Raw genomic sequence first — 15,771 nt, 5'->3', positions numbered from 1 at the left:
CAAAGAACTTGAAATAATTGTCAATGAACATGCAAAGCACTGGCAGCAAGTATTCAAAAGGCCAGTAGCAATAGCGCAGTTTCTTGCTGAGAGAAATCTTGCATTTAGAGGAACAGAGGAAAAAGTTGGTAATGAGAGTGTACACAATGGAAACTTTTAGGTCTTGTTGAGCTGTTTGGAAAGTTTGAACCTGTTCTTGAAGAACATTTGCAAAATGTCAAAACCTACAAAATTCATAATCACTATTTAGGAAAAGATACTCAGAATGAACTACTAGACATTATGGCTACAACTGTTTTGAATGAGATACTGAAACGCATAAAATCAGTTAAGTACTACACCATAATTTTAGACTGCACACCTGATATGAATCACCAAGACCATATGTCTCTAACGATGTGTCTGATGGTAACTTGGCTCCTTCAGATGTTTATGAACATTTCATAAAGTTTATGCAGGTTGAAAGTAGCACAGGAGAAGAGTTATATAAAACAATATTAAACACACTGAAGGAATTAAATTTAGAGGTGAAAGACTTTCGAGGCCAAAGCTATGACAACGGTAGCAACATGAAAGGTCACACATCTGGAGTACAAGCACGGCTGTTGAAGGATAATTCAAGAGCTTTCTTTGTACCCTGTGCATGTCACAATTATAACCTTTTACTCAGAGATGTAGCCAAGTGTTGTCCAGATGCTATAACATTTTTTGGGATCTTGCAAAGGATCTACATATTGTTCTCAGCATCAACTAAGAGGTGGGCAGTTTTTAACAACATATACCTGGGTTATCAGTGAAACCCTTGAGCAACACAAGGTGAGAGTGTTGCATTGATAGTGTTAAAGCTATTTGTTATCAGGTTGGAGAAGTATATGATGCACTTGTGGAAATATCAGAGATTACAGAAGCTGAATCTTTAGCAAACCAGCTAAAAGACTACAATTTTTTAGTTTCTTTGATATTTTGGCATGAAGTACTTTTTAAAGTTAACTATGTAAGCAAGGAACTACAAGGAGAAACAAAGGACATTGATGAAGGCATGGAGTCATTTGGAAAACTATTATCATCGCTAAGAATTTATAGAGAGGGTGGTTTTAATGATCTCCTAATAGGCGCAAATGAATTGGCTGAAGCTGTTGAATTACCATTGGAGTTTAGACAATTTCAAGAGAAAAAACTACGTAGAAGGAAGAGAATGTTTTCATATGAGGCAAAAGATCAAGCTTTAGATGATCTAAAGGAAGCATGCAGAGTTGAGTGCTTCAGTTTAGTGCTAGACAAAGCTATTCAATCTTTAGAGTCTAGATTTAAGCAGCTTAAAAGCCATGTAAAATTATTTGGATTTTTAAATAACTTTCAGAGCTTACAAAAGGCAGAAATAAGGAAACGCACAGCAGACCTTGAAGCAGCTTTAACTGACACCATACTAAAACAGAGCACTGATGGAGGGGTAGTTACTGAAACAACTAAAGACGTGGATGGTTACCCGTTGGCCGAAGAACTTGAAGCTCTGAAATCTTTTTTTCCCTTCAGTGTCGTTAAGCGTCAAGCTCTGTTTGAATATCTGGTAGTAAACAATCGAGTCACAGCATTTCCTAATGTTTTTATTGCTTTGAGGATTTACTTAACAATCCCGTAACAGTCATATTGGGCAAAATAAGTTTTTCAAAACAAAAATTGATTAAAACATACTTATGGTCAACAATTTTACAAGAGAGACTAAACAATTTGGTGATGCTATCTATAGAAAATGACATTACTAAAACCATTGACTGAAATTATTTTGAAAAATTTTGCAAATAAAAAAGCCAGAAAAGTCTGTTTCTAAAAGACCTGCATAAACAGTATGTCTGTAATTGACTTAATTCGTATTAAAATATTAAAACTTTCTTATTGTCTTTCAATATTTAGTATATCATGCATTTAATGCTTTTTGGCTAAGACTGGCATTCTACACGAAATATAAAACATCAATTTCGACTTTTGTAGAGTAGAGGCCCCACTATCAATTTTCTAATTGGGCCCCGGAATTCCTAACACCGGCCCTGCACGTGGAGAGGGGGCCGGCATCGACGATTGAAGGTCATATTGGATGGGTGGGGGGGGGCGGGTTTGTCTCCCAAGGCTGAAGCAGGCCCCTGGTGGTCAAGGAGGGCCTTCATGCCCCATAGCTGCCTGGGGACAGGGATGTATGCCCGGTCAGTGTCATCTTGCCTGTTGACTTGCACGTCCATCATCAAGCACCCGAGGTTGTGAGGTATGTCCCTGGTCAGCGTGGTGGCAACCAGGACCATCTCAGAGTCAGAGTCGTCACTCTCTGGCTGTGGGCAGCGATTTATGGCTTCTGGGGACATGGGGAGCATTTGTAGGGCGGCCTGGTCATCGCCCGTGTTGACCACGTCATTCTCAACATCTTCGGGGGCCCTCCGTGTCGGCCACTGCCTGGCCCAAGAGGGCAGCGGTGCATGGCGGCCCACTGCATGGCTGGCCTCCTTCCCCAGCCATGTCCGTTGCACCGGGAGAAGTGACATCACACCATGAGCCAGAAGTGGCATCGCTGTAGTTCTCGATGAGTGGCGCTGGCAAGGGCGGGGGCTGGTGTAGGTGCTCAGGGAACATGCTGCGACAGTCGCTGGTGGGGCCAGATGTTGCACTGTCGAAGTCGGGGAAGATGGAAGTCTTCGTGGGGACAATGGCGCCGCCCAGCACGCGCAAATGGAGGGGTCCATGGGGAGGTCATAGAGGGCCGCTGAGCTGCCAGCTGGTTTTGAGAGGCACACTTTTTGCAAAGTGGCCTTTCTTGCCACATCGGGAATAATACTGGTTCCTAGCTAGGCAGTTTTGGCACTATCGTTGTCCTGATCCACACCAGGACCCACAGTATTTACAGGGGCTTCGGGCGCCTGCCTCAGCAATGTTCTCCTCCCCAACTCAGTCTGGGGCTGCAGCTGCAGTGTGAGAGGGCCATGAGGGAGCCTGAAGGAACCTGGAATCGAAAGCTTCAATGTGCAGGGCTGCTGCTTCCAGGGTTTGGACTACTTCCACAGTCTTGGTTAGGGCATAGATATTGTCTTCCAGCAGCTTCTGCCGGATGGCCCTCGAGCGTAGCCCTCGGACGAAGGCATCCCAGATCAGCCTCTCGACCTCCTCTACACCTACCCCGGATTCAGCAAGACACGGTCGGGCCAACTCTCGCAAGTGTCCCAGGTAAGACTCAGCCGTCTCCCTGGGTTGCTGGGTTCGGGTGTTGAGGAGGTACCTTGCGCAGACCGCATTCATGGGCGGCTTGTACAAGTTATTGAGAGTGTCCATTGCGCTCTTATACATGGAGCATCGTTTGGTTGCCTGGAAGGCGTGGGGACCCAGCTTTGACCAGAGTAGGACCAACTTCTTCCGATCTGAGACCAGGATGCCGCCTTCGTGTGCCTCGATGATTGCCTCGACCTCGTGCTGCCAGATCTCGAAGCATGTCTGGGCTTCTGGGTGGTGTGGGTCGACTTCAAGGCTCCCTGTGCTCAGGAGTTTTTCCATGGCAGCCGTGGGAAAATTTTGTGGATTAAATTGTAGTGCGCTGTTAGCCAGAATCAGACACACAAGACTGTACAACAGGCTTTAATCCACAAAGACTTCCACAGAGCCAGGCTGGCTATAGCTGCAGCAACTCTGAGTGAGGCCTCAGGAGCCCGGCACAGGCTTATATCCCAGAGGGTGATTGACACCCGACCGGGTGGGGCTTGATCTATTCAGGCCGACTGATTGACAGCCAGCCAGGTGCTGTCCTGTCCCCTTATACTCCTGCAGGTACAGAGGTTTCTACCTGCAGTAGGCTGATGGTGTACCATCACAGCTGCTGCTGTGGATTCCTGTGAGGCAGCATACTTTTCTTTTCGTGGGGCTAGAGAGTCCAGCAATGTGACGTTTGCCCCAGCCCCAGGGTCCTGTGAATACTCCTCCAATTCTTCCCTGGTGCTTTCTGCAATAGCCCCACCATTCCTTTCTCCAGCAATCGATATCTCATATCAGTGGAGCATATGCCCGCAACAATTCTGTCCCTAATAAGGTCCTCCACATATTCCTGGGCTGATGCTGCTTTAAAGTTGCAACCTTTCGCCAGGTCTTTCAGAGAGAGTATAAAGTCTCTGGAAGACTCCCCTACTGTTGTGACCTGGTCATGAGTCTGTACCAGGAGTGGAGTTCACTATGCCCCTTACTGTAATGCCTCTGTAAAGTGCTCATTGCCTCTTGGTAGGACCTGCCATCCTGTATAAGGGAGTAAGCGTGGTCTCCCAGCTGCACTAACAGTGGCATTTATAGCTCTTTATCCGATATCTCAGCACCCTCTACATAATTCAAAAAGCATCTCTGCCAGCGGCCGAAGTGTGTGCCGCCTCCAGAATTTCTCGGGTCGAGCTCCAGCCTGTCTGGTCACAGCACATGGCTAAGACGCAGTCTCTGGACCCTTAACTAATGTGGGGGAACCCTGGGGGTCATTCCCAGTCTCAATGTGGTCTCTGGGACTAGGTCTAGCAAGGGCAGACCCTGGGGTACTGGGAGCTGCTGGTGGAGCCTCTATGGGGCTTGTGTCTGCTGGAGGAGTAACCTGGATACTTGGGGTTGTTGGCTAAGTCTCTGTCTTTGGGACATTTGCAGTGGGCTTAGGGGGGATCCCAGAAGTAGCATCAGGTCTCCGTGGTACTGAGGAAACTGCTGCTGGGAGAGTGACGATATCAGTGTCTGCTTTCCCTGGCTCTGGAGTGGTCATGAATTCTGCACACACATGGGGATCAGGAGCACGACTTGTGGAGATTCTTCCACCCACGCTTGTAGTGGCCCCTTTCTGATTGGACCAGGGTTTAGGGTCAGTGGTGCCTGTACCGGCGAACCCTCGGGCAGGAAGGGCTCTTGGCCATTTCCTACCTGCTCTATAGTACTACTCTGGTCTTCCCCACATTCCACCCGATTCCAATACTGCGGTCTCTCGCCATCTCTGTCCTCAGATGCACGTGCATGCTGGTCATCCCCAGATTCCATTCCTCAGGAAGAGTTTCCAGGTGGTTGGGAATGTGTGTTGGAGCAGAAGCAGCTTCCATCCTAGTAGCTATGATATTAGTTTATTAAATTGTACTGACAATAACCACAACAGCAGGGCGAGTATCTTCTTCTTTGGCTTGGCTTCGCAGACGAAGATTTATGGAGGGGTAAATGTCCACGTCAGCTGCAGGCTCGTTTGTGGCTGACAAGTCCGATGTGGGACAGGCAGACACGGTTGCAGCGGTTGCAGGGGAAAATTGGTTGGTTGGGGTTGGGTGTTGGGTTTTTCCTCCTTTGTCTTTTGTCAGTGAGGTGGGCTCTGCGGTCTTCTTCAAAGGAGGTTGCTGCCTGCCGAACTGTGAGGCGCCAAGATGCACGTTTGAGGCGATATCAGCCCACTGGCAGTGGTCAATGTGGCAGGCACCAAGAGATTTCTTTAGGCAGTCCTTGTACCACTTCTTTGGTGCACCTCTGTCACAGTGGCCAGTGGAGAGCTCGCCATATAACATGATCTTGGGAAGGCGATGGTCCTCCATTCTGGAGACGTGACCTACCCAGCGCAGTTGGTTCTTCAGCAGCATGGATTCGATGCTGTCGGCCTCTGCCATCTCGAGTACTTCGATGTTAGGGATGAAGTCGCTCCAATGAATGTTGAGGATGGAGCGGAGACAACGCTGGTGGAAGCGTTCTAGGAGCCGTAGGTGATGCCGGTAGAGGACCCATGATTCGGAGCCGAACAGGAGTGTGGGTATGACAATGGCTCTGTATACGCTAATCTTTGTGAGGTTTTTCAGTTGGTTGTTTTTCCAGACTCTTTTGTGTAGTCTTCCAAAGGCGCTATTTGCCTTGGCGAGTCTGTTGTCTATCTCGTTGTCGATCCTTGCATCCGATGAAATGGTGCAGCCGAGATAGGTTAATTGGTTGACCGTTTTGAGTTTTGTGTGCCCGATGGAGATGTGGGGGGGCTGGTAGTCATGGTGGGGAGCTGGCTGATGGAGGACCTCAGTTTTCTTCAGGCTGACTTCCAAGCCAAACATTTTGGCAGTTTCCGCAAAACAGGACGTCAAGCGCTGAAGAGCTGGCTCTGAATGGGCAACTAAAGCGGCATCATCTGCAAAGAGTAGTTCACGGACAAGTTGCTCTTGTGTCTTGGTGTGAGCTTGCAGGCGCCTCAGATTGAAGAGACTGCCATCCGTGCGGTACCGGATGTAAACAGTGTCTTCATTGTTGAGGTCTTTCATGGCTTGGTTCAGCATCATGCTGAAGAAGATTGAAAAGAGGGTTGGTGCGAGAACGCAGCCTTGCTTCATGCCATTATTAATGGAGAAGGTTTCAGAGAGCTCATTGCTGTATCTGACCCGACCTTGTTGGTTTTCATGCAGTTGGATAACTATGTTGAGGAACTTTGGGGGGCATCCGAGGCGCTCTAGTATTTGTCAAAGCCCTTTCCTGAGCATGGTGTCGAAGGCTTTGGTGAAGTCAACAAAGACAGCTTTAATAAACTAATGTGAACACTAAGAGGTCTTGTCTCTCTGCAAGACGAACCTGGAAGGCTAGACTGTAGCTCTGGACTCCTTTATATACAAGGTCACTGAGATGACCCCTGGTGACCTAGTGGTGTAATTACATATTACCACAACTATATATGTATATGTTTATATATTTATGTGTGATATGTTTGTGTGTGTGTCTGTGTGTGGACACACACACACACACACACACACACACACACACACACACACACACACACACACACACACACACACACACACACACACACACACACACCAAAAGAATCAAAATATTTGTGTGGGCTCAGCTGTTCCTTTGCAGTACTGTGGAAACCTGCAAAGTTCCCAAAATATTTTCGATCACCCTGAGCAAGGTTTCTTGTTCCTGTTTGTGAAACACTCAAGGGAAAGATTTTCTCTGCGTGTTAATCATAGCAACATGATAAACAATCTTGATAATAACGGAGCAAACGTTCTCCCAACATAAAAAGAAAGGCTTTTCATTGCCTGCAGTGATTATTTCACTAAATCACTTTGCAGCTGCTCACACTTATCCAAGCATAAAGTATTATGATTGACTTGAAATTACTTCATTGAAGCCTCCTTTCGTTGTTTATCTGCAAAATTTTCCCATTTTGGTTTTTCTTTTACAATATTAATTATGTTGATAGCAAAGCAAATACTGTGTTTTCAGTTTATGAATCACTGCTTAAAGAAGTTCAAATAACTCGATGTGGTTCCATTTTTGAAAGCAGCATTCCTTACAGATGTGCATCTATTTTGTGTGTTTAATGCATTCAACTTAAGATGAATCTCTTTTCCTGTTTTAGAAATAACTGCCAGCAAATATAAAAGGTCATTCTGTTCACGGATCATATTTTGTCTGCTTATAGGATCATTATCCAATGAAATGTTACACTGATTCACACAAGGAGATATGATAGGGAAGGAAAAAATTCTATGAAGAAGCAATTTAAAGGATCATTGGAAAGAAGGAGAAGAGGGTGCATGGAGGAAGAGATTTATTGAGGAAGTGGAACAATGTCAATCAAGCAATGAAATTTGGAGCTGTATAAAGTGCTCATTGAATCCAAAATGATTATGTTAGTTTGTAAGACTGAAATTTGCAAATAATTAATTTGGCACAGTGAGTGTAGTGGTTAGCACAACACTGTTGCAGTGCCAGCGACTCGGGTTTGAATCTGGCACTGACTGTAAGGTCTTTGTACATTCTCTCCGTGTCTGCATGGGTTTCCTCCAGGTGCTCAATTTTCCTCCCACTGTTCAAAACATACTTGGGGTTGTAGGTCAATTGGGTGTAATTAGGCAGCAAGAGCTTTTGTGCTGAAAGGGTCTGTTACTGTGCTTTATGTCTAAAAAAAACTTCAAAGCAATTAAATGATTTAGACTCAGGACAAAGGAAATTAAAATCAATGCTTTGCTGGGTGAGGGACAAGTATAAGTCAATGAAAAGATGAATGGGATTTAGTGCAAATATAGAGATGGACTCTGGATGTTTGCATGTGTTCAAGTTTAAGAAGAATGTAAAGATCAGAGACAATGGGACATGACCTAAAATGCATTAGCCAATGAACTGAGGCAGGGTCATAAATTGGAGATAGAATTTGGTAATCTTGGTGATGGATTTGACATAGGATCTGAAACCTTCAATCAGGATTAATGACCCAAAGAGGAGAAAGGAGGTGTTAGTTCAGGAAAGGATGTTGTGTCATGGACTGAAGTTGCAGGAAATTTCCACTCATTCAATACTGCTAATCAGGTGGTCACATTACAAATCAGATGCAGAGGAGGGATTGAGTAAGAGAGATGGATTAAAGGAGAGCTGAATGATTTCAGAATGAATATCTATCCTGGTCTGAGTTCGACAGGAGCTCCACGTAGATGAGGAATGCAATGAAGCCTAGAACTAATCATTGGATACCTCTACGATTAATTTTATTGGACCAGGAAAAGGAACCACAGCAGAAGATTCTCTCGCTCTGATAAGATAAATAGAAATGGGTTTGCAGATGACACAAAGTAAAGGATAGCAAGGAAGACTTACAAATCTTACAGAGAGATCTGGACCAGCTGGAAAAATGGGCTGCAAAATGGCAGACAAGTGTGAGATGTTGCATTTTGGAAGGACAAAGCAGGGGAAGACACATAGTAAATCGTAGGGTGCTATAATTGCGGCAAAACAGAGGGATCTGGGATTACACATACGTAATTCTCTGAAAATGGAATCACAGGGGATATCAAAAAACCTTACATATAAAAGGAATTGTAAATTATTATCTGGCCCTAAAGAAGCCCCCCCATTAAAGCATATAATTGCTATATGGAATAAAATTAATGGCCAAATTGGGGACAAGGGAGGTCTTTCACCTAAAACACCTCTGGGTCAAAATATGTTAATTCCTTTAATAATAAAATACTGGACATTTGGTCCTAGAGAGGGGTCAAGTGTATTGAGGATTGTTATGAGCAGGGACAATTTATGACATTTGAGCAAATTAGGAATAAATATTAAGTTTTAAAAACATTTTTTCTGCTATTTTCAATTAAGATCTTATTTAAGAGACAAATTAGGTCCAGCACTAACCTTACCATACTGTAGCGAAATAGAGACTCTGGTTCGAAAGGGGAACACAAAAAAATTTATTACAAAAATGTATTCCTTACTTCAGGCAGGAACCCCTGAGCAAGGGCTTGATAAATCAAGACAAAGGTGGGAATCAGATTTGGGTATAGAAATTGATCCATTTTTCTGGTCCGACATGCCATGACAACATGATTAACAGGATTAATCCAAGTTATCAGCAGGTGCAATATAATTTCTTGCATCAACTATACTTTACTCCACGAAAGTTACATAAATTGAAATTGGAAATATCAGACCAATGTTTTGATGTGGTCAAGAAATAGGTACTTCCTTGCCTTCAATCTGGTCATGCCCTAAAGTGAGGCCTTTCTGGAAAAATTTGGGTAATCTGGAAAAATAATTACTGGAATTCGATCCCCTCAGACATCTGAATTATTTTTATTGGGGAATTTAGAAGATGCAAGACCTAAAATGAGGCTGTCGAAATATCAATTCAAATTTGTTAAGATGGCTTGAGCAGTGGCCAGGAAATGCATAGCAGTTACTTGGAAATCTGATTCCCAACTAGGTTTAGACCGCTGGAAGAGAGAAATGCATAATTGTGTTCCACTGGACAAGATCACCTATAACTTCAGAAACAGGTATGATGTATTTTTAAGAATATGGAATTTATACCTAAGGTACATCGGGGTACCTTCTTCAGCATGATGCTGAAACAAGCCATGAAAGACCTCAACAATGAAGTTGTTGTTTACATCCGGTACTGCACGGATGGCAGTCTCTTCAATCTGAGGCGCCTGCAAGCTCACACCAAGAAACAAGAGCAACTTGTCCGTGAACTTCTCTTTGCAGACAATGCCGCTTTAGTTGCCCATTCAGAGCCAGCTCTCTGGTGCATGACGTCCTGTTTTGCGGAAACTGCCAAAATGTTTGGCCGGGAAGTCAGCCTGAAGAAAACTGAGGTCCTCCATCAGCCAGCTCCCCAACATGACTACCAGCCCCCCCACATTTCCATCGGGCACACAGAACTCAAAACGGTCAACCAGTTTACCTACCTCGGCTGCACCATTTCATCTGATGCAAGGATCGACAACGAGATAGACAACAAACTCGCCAAGGCAAATAGCGCCTTTGGAAGACTACACAAAAGAGTCTGGAAAAACAACCACCTGAAGAAATACACAAAGATCAGTGTGTACAGAGCCGTTGTCATACCCACGCTCCTGTTCAGCTCCGAATCATGAGTCCTCTACTGGCATCACCTACGGCTCCTAGAACACTTCCATTAGCGCAGTCTCTGCTCCATCCTCAACATTCATTGGAATGACTTCATCACCAACATCGAAGTAGTCGAGCTGGCAGAGTCCGCAAGCATCGAATCCATGCTGCTGAAGTCCCAACTGCGCTGGGTGGGTCACATCTCCAGAATGGAGGACCATCGCCTTCCCAAGATCGTGTTATATGGCGAGCTCTCCACTGGCTACCGAGACAGAGGTGCACCAAAGACGAAATCTCTTGGTGCCTGCCACATTGACCACCACCAGTGGGCTGATATCGCCTCGAACCGTGCATCCTGGCGCCTCACAGTTCGGCGGGCAGCAACCTCCTTTGAAGAAGACCGCAGAGCCCACCTCACTGACAAAAGACAAAGGAGGAAAAACCCAACACCGTACCCCAACCAACCAATTTTCCCTTGCAACCGCTGCAACCGTGCCTGCCTGTCCCGCATCGGACGTCAGTCACCAACGAGCCTGTGGCAGATGTGGACATACCCCTCCATAAATCTTTGTCCGTGAAGCCAAGCCAAAGAAAAGAAAAGTCAATGAGAATTGGAGGACCAAATCTGCAGAGAGATAGCAGACGCTGCAGGAAATATAAAGTTGTGATAGTAGGAGATTTTAACTTTCCACATATTGACTGAGACTCCCATACTATAAAAGAGCTGGAGGGCTTGTAGTTTGTCAGATGTGTTAAAGAATGTTTTCTAAATTAACATGTCCAGGTACCAACTAAAGAGGGTGCAATACTGGATCTACTATTAGGGAATGAGACAGGACAGATGACAGAAATATGTGTAGGGGAACATTTTGGGTCTAGTGATCATAATGCCATTAGTTTCAAGTTAATTATGGATAAGGATAGGTCTTGGAGTTGAGATTCTAAATTGGAGCAAGGCCAATTTTGAGGAAATAAGAAAAGATCTAGAAAGTATGGATTGCGATAAGTTAGGGTTTTTTTTGGCAAGGATGTGTGAGGTAGGTGGAAAGCCTTTAAAGATAAAACTGAGAGTACAGAGTTTGTATGTTCCTGTCAAGAATAAAGGCAAAGTTAATAGCATAGAAACCTTTGGTTTTCAAGGGATATTGTGGGATCTGGTTCGGAAGAAGAGAGATGTGTATACTAGGTATAGGCAACAAGAGGCAAATGACATACTTGAAGAGTTGATACACTATCAGTAACTTCAAAGACTAGAAGTTACCTGACTAATAGGCTTTTATTACCAGAAGGCATGTCTCAATTTCCTGGCCTGAGAACGGAGCTTGTTCTGCGGGAGGGGTTATGGCATTGCCGCCTTTATTAGGGGAATCAAAGGGGGAGGAGCCACAGGTACAATCAGCAAGGGGTGGGCCAGCCATACACATACAAGCAGTATTAACATTGGTTCCACCAATGTAAAAAATGCAGGAAAAAACTTTAGGAAATATGGAGGGCTTAAATATGGAGGTGGCTTTGACAGAGAATGTGAAGGAAAATCCTGAGGGTTCCTGCAGGTATATTAAGAGCAAGAAGATAGTAAGGGACAAAATTGGTCCCTTTGAAGATCAAAGTGGTCAGTTATGTATGGATCCAGAAGACATAGGGGAGATTTGTAATGGTTTTTTTTGCATCAGTATTAATTCAGATAACTGGTTCAGGGAAGTAAGGAAAACAAGCAGTGGCATCATAGAACCTAGACAGATTAAAGAATAGGAGGTGGTTGGTGTCTTAAAGCAATTAAGAGTGGATAATCCCCCAGAGTCTGACAATATATTCTCGCAGATATTGTGGGAGTCTATTGCATAAATTGCTGGGGCCCTGGCGAAATACTTAGAATGTCCTTAGCCATGGGTGAGGTGCTGGAGGACTGGAGAGTAGATCATCTTGCTCCATTGTTTAAAAAAGGCTCCAAAAATAACTCAAAAATTATAGGCCGGTGAGCCTGATGTCAGTAGTAGGTAAATTATTGGAACTGTTCTAATAGATTAGATATACAAGTATTTGAATAGTCAGAAACTGATTAGGGATAGTCAGCATGGATTTGTGCATGGTACATTGTGTCTAACCAATCATGTGGATTGTTTCAAAGAGGTTGCCAAGAAAGTTGATGAAGAAAAGGCTGTGGGTGTTGTCTACATAGACTTTTAGTAAGGCTTTTGACAAGGTCCCACATGGGAGGTTAGTCAGGAAGGTTCAGATGATCGGTAGTCATGGTGAGGTATTAAAGTGAATTCAACTTAGATTATACAGGAGAAACTTGGTAGGGGTCATTGCTTCTCAGACTGAAGGTCTGTGACTTGTGGACTGCCTCAGGAATCGGTGCTGAGACCATTGCAGTTTGTCATCTATAATTCAGTAAGTTGAATCAGCAAATTTGCAGATGACTCAAAGATTGGAGGCGTTGTGCACAGCGAGGAATGTTTTCAAAGCTTGCATACAATATTCCAGCTGAAAAATAGGCTGCAGAATGACAGATGGAATTCAATACATATAAGTGTGAGGTGTTGTATTTTGGAAGGATAAACCAAGAAGGGACATACAATACATGGTAAATGACTGGAAGTGTGTGGTAGAACAGAGGGATCGGAGAATACAGATTCATAATTCCCTAAAAGTGGCATTATAGGTAGATAGGGTTGTAAAGAGTGCTTTTCACAATTTGGTCTTCTTAATTCAAAGTATTGAGTAGAGGAGTTGGGATTTTATGCTAAAGTTGTATAAGACACCAATGATGGTAAATTTGGAGTATTGTGTACAGTTTTGGTCACCTAACTGGAGGAAAGCTATCAATAAAATTGAAAGAGTGCAGAGAAGATTTATTAGAATGTTGCAGACTTCAGGAAATGAGTTAAAGGGAAAGATTAAACAGGTTAGGACCTTATTACTTGTAGCATAGAAAAAATTAGAGGAGATTTGATAGATGTATACAAAATTATGAGCTTTTTCTTCTATGAAGTGGTGAGACACAAATCAAAGATGAAAGGGGAAAGTTTCAAGGGAACATTCGGGGCAACTTCTTCACAAAGAATGGCGAGAGTGTGGAATGAGCTGTTGGCTGACATGGTGAACAAGGGCTCAGTTTTAACATTTAAGAAAAATTTTGACAGGTACAGTGTGTGATAGTACAGATCTATCACCAATGTTCATAGTGTATATAGTTACTGTATCTAGACTGTGCTTACAGCGATTGGCTGAGAGCTAAGCCAAACCTATTGTCTGGGCCTTAAAGGGTTGTGTCCCTAGCCAGGTCGGATCATTCCGGACTGGTCGGCCACCTGTGAAGAGCTCCTGTCTTTTGCTAATACAAGCCTTGGTTTGGATCAACAAGTCTTTGGTTCTTTCGACGAGCTCTACACAGTGGTATGGAGGGATATGGATTTGGTGCAGGCCAGTGGGATGAGGCAGAATAATAGTTTGACATAGCAGGAATGACCAAATGGGCAATTTTCTGTGCTCTAATGTTCTATAGTTCTATGGCTCTAGTATTACCTTGATGAACAGCAGAGAAAGGGCTTTGAAGGGAATGATAAGGTTAACCTTGTTAAAGCCTGCAGACAGGCCATGAGGCATTTGAAAGTTTATATTTGACACACTACCATTATATCAGCACCATTTCCATTATATAACTTGATTCTACCATAAAATGATTACATTAAAAAGCAAATTTTGATCAGAATTACCATTTACTAGATCCTTTCTCCTCATACCACAATCCCTTTAATAATGGTCTCCTCAGCCCCATAATTTCACATACCCTCTCTGTTCTTTCCTCCCTCATGCCTTTCCCACTACCTCAGCTCATTTAAAGCCTGATACATTGCTAATATTTCCTAGTTCTTATGAAAAGTCATTGATCTGGAAAATTAACTGTTTCCCCAGCCCAAATTGTGGAGTATTCCTAGCACTTTCTATTTCCACTCAACACTCCTATGCGATATATTTTTGCTGATTTCGTAGATTCATAAAACAATTTAAAAAAGACAATTTATTGGTTCTATTCATCTGGTGAATAGATATTTCACATGTGCGTTAAATATTCATGCACTGATAATGTGAATGGTAATTTTTAGATATGAACAATATGTTGATAAAATGCCTTGATCTTTTGAATATGCATACACACACACACACACAAACATATACACAGTATATTCATATTCATGTGTGTGTGTGTGTGTGTGTGTGTGTGTGTGTGTGCACCAGTATATATTTAGAGGTATTTATAAAAACTCTATTTTGTGACTCTGTTCTAAGTTGCTATGGAATGCTTACATTAAGAAATTATACATTTATCTTGATCCTCATGTGACATTTACATTCTATCCCATTGACACTTCCAAGACCCAAGACCTATTTAAGACAGCAGATGGAGCCGTGAGTACTCGTAATTCCACAGCATGGAGTCAGTCTTACACCACAGAAACAGGCCCACTGGCCCAGCTTGTCCATGCCAAACAACATGCCCTTCTGCTTTTGTCCTTCTTGTCCACTTCAGGACCATATCCTTCCAATCATGCCCCCCCCCCACCCCATCTAAATAATTATCCGTTTCCAAGTGTTTCTGAAAAGAAGCTAAGATGCCTGCCTCTACCACTTTGTCTGGCAGCTCAATCCATTTGCCCACCACAATCTGAGAAAAGGAATGCCCCCTCATGTCCTTTTCTAAATTACACCTCCTTATCTTATAGTTATACCCTCTTGATTCTTCATGAATCTCTGTATAACTTTCCAGGCAACATACCCAGCTGGGTATTGAAGACTGTGCAGATCAACTGACAGATGTCCTTACAGAGCTCTTCAACACAACATTACAGCAGCGCATCATTCCCATGGGTTTGCAAGGTACCCACCATCATTCCGGTACCAAATAGAGGATCAGTAACTGGCCTCATCAGCTACCAACACATGGTACTGACCTCCACCATTATGAAATATTTCAAGCATCTGGTGATAGAACATATGAAAACACACCTCCCCGAGACGCTGGACCCATTTCAATTTGCCTACAGACTGAACCGTTCCACTGATGATGCTTTGGCCTTGTGTGTCCACTTAGTCCTTACCCACCTGGAGAACGACACCTCATACTCCAGGCTGTTGCTCATTGACTTCAGCTTGCATTTAATGCAATCACACCCCAGAGCATGATGAAGAAGCTGTCCTCACTGGGACTCAACACCCCACTCTGTAACTAAATTCTGAACTTCCTAACCGAAAGTCCACAGTCTACTCGGATTAGTAGCAGAACTTCGAGAAACATGATGCTGAGCACTGGTGCACCTCAGGGCTAAAGCAGAATCAGAATCAGGTTTATTGTCAAGAACATGCATCACAAAATATGTTTTGCAGCACCAGAATTGTGAATTA

At 43.6% G+C, this 15,771-nt stretch overlaps 1 long non-coding RNA gene across 1 annotated transcript in view; it reads left to right on the top strand.

The window, feature by feature from the left end:
• LOC138751436 (uncharacterized) overlaps positions 1–7,638 on the top strand; it is a 50,740-nt gene extending 43,102 nt beyond the window's left edge. The window contains exon 2 of the long non-coding RNA XR_011349923.1: positions 7,436–7,638. This is a non-coding gene — a long non-coding RNA (uncharacterized lncRNA). The remainder of the gene's footprint in view (positions 1–7,435) is intronic.
• Positions 7,639–15,771: the final 8,133 nt, after the last annotated feature.

This window comes from Narcine bancroftii, chromosome 1, assembly GCF_036971445.1.
Source record: "Narcine bancroftii isolate sNarBan1 chromosome 1, sNarBan1.hap1, whole genome shotgun sequence".
In the NCBI taxonomy this organism is placed as follows: Eukaryota; Metazoa; Chordata; class Chondrichthyes; order Torpediniformes; family Narcinidae; genus Narcine; species Narcine bancroftii.
Note: the sequence above shows the minus strand (reverse complement) of the source record. Positions and strands in the feature narration are given on the sequence as shown.